A 2,072-nucleotide genomic window follows, 5' to 3' on the forward strand; every position below is an offset into this window, starting at 1 on the left:
GGCTTGATTAACTTTCGAAGTGAAAATCCAACATGGACGGATACCCACGAGATATTAACGTCTATAGAATGGATCAGGAGGTTTAGAAAGGAAGGAAGGCGGAGGTGCAGTTGAAAGGCGAAGGGGGGAGTTTGGTTGATTTTGAGGGGTTGCTACGGGGGTTGTCGTGGCGTACCCCTGCGGGCTCCCGCTCTCGGCTCCTAGAGGCCAGGGTGGTTTACCCCCAACGACCGTAATACGCTGTACGAGGGGTGAGAGTGCAGCGAATGTATGCGAGCTTGTGTGCATGCACACATGTTAGAACGCGCTATTACGTACGTCGGTAGCCGCGTGTTTCGTGCATAGTCGACGACATCGATCATAAGTACAGAAAAGGAAGTTTGCGATGCGTAGATATGTACATTATATTTGTAAAAATTTAAAACTTAAAAATAATGATTTTTTTTACTGCTTCTTTTAATCGCTCCGATTTTTAAATGCAGACACTTTTCTGAATTATAAACACGTAGCTATTGTCATTCATTGTTATTCACCGGTTAAGAAATATTTGTACGCGATTAATCATACTTTTATATTTACGATTACTTGAGAGCTTAAGCTACGTTCTTAATTAATACAATATTGTTAGTTTTGTTATTGTATTAATAGAATTAATAAAATTACTTTTGTGATGCGAAATGATGTCGCGAATGAATGTTTGCTTTCGTAAACTTGGTGCACTATACCACGTATGACATCGAATAAGGCATGCTGTGTTCGACGAAAGGGGACCACTGGACCAAGAATAATCGATAAATCTGCTCTAGAAGGGCGAGCCCATCCCCTATAGTCTGCATCCAAGCGATCTTTAGGATCAGTAACGACACGCTTGCTCCTTGAAAAAGTGTGCCGCGGTGTCGCCTTTGAAATATGAACAACGTTCGTATAAGCAGGATTTGCCTTTATAATATTTTCATGATTTTGTTACAAAAGCGTATATATATAATATATATGTGTGTGTAAACAACAAAATAGTTGTCTCATTTTATATTAATACTGAATATGATCTCGGTATCGCGCAAACAAAGTGTAACATGAAACAGTTTTAATGCTCAAATAATTATTAAAATTAGATCATACTTTTTTTAAATCTTTAAAGAAATGTTTTTGTTTATAGAATGAGATAAGATCTGCGATTTGAGCAAGCGAGTTTAAAATTAAAGGCTAAATTATATTTCTCGTTATTCGTAAAACTAGTACCGGGAAAAAGGACGAGAAGTTCATAATCTACGTGAGAACCTCTGCGGGGTAAGTCTCACCCTATCCAGTCATGTGTGATGGACCTAAATGGATGAGACGCACCCCTGCAGCGGCTGCTGGCCTATCGGCTGTCCATAATTTTTGCAGCTATTCCAAAGGGTAATATCTGGAGGGTGGGTACACGAGGCTCTCTGCCTCCGAGAGGATAGGTACTAAGTACCTACTTGCTCGGGCATTAAAAATGCCGGGGTGCTTTTGCCACGTACGTCTAGACCCCAATCTAGTTCAACCTTCTACATCCTCTACTCTCTTTCCGTCGATAGTCAATATAAGATTAGAGAATGTAGTCGTAAATATATTTTTGCTAATATTTCATTAATCTAAACAAACTTTCTGTAAAATATGTATATGCCGTATTTTTGTAACAAAATTTGATATTTTAAATTCTTATATATTCATATAAAAATAATTATCTTGGTGACAATAATTTTCGAACTTAAAATCAATTTTTCTTTAACGGTAATGTAGAGAAAAATTATTAGTATAACTTTTTGATACTCTTCTAGATTAAATTCTTTTGCTGAATAATTTCTATATTTTCAAAATATTTCACAGCTACTTTTGTAAATCTTAGAAATGTAGTTTGTAGTTCATGTAGTTTTATACATAAACGTTACAATACATTCGATTTTCGATAGTATACACATTTGCATGCTACAAAAAGAGAGGCACAAGTTTCTTCATTATTTAAAAGAGCATGGAAGAGAGAGAGAGAGAGAGGGAAGGAGGGTGGGAACGAGAGAGAGCGAAAGAGAGGGGGGAAGGAGGAGGGA

The sequence above is a fragment of the Mycetomoellerius zeteki genome, unplaced genomic scaffold (assembly GCF_001594055.1).
Source record: "Mycetomoellerius zeteki isolate Tzet28-1 unplaced genomic scaffold, Tzet1.0 scaffold204, whole genome shotgun sequence".
In the NCBI taxonomy this organism is placed as follows: Eukaryota; Metazoa; Arthropoda; class Insecta; order Hymenoptera; family Formicidae; genus Mycetomoellerius; species Mycetomoellerius zeteki.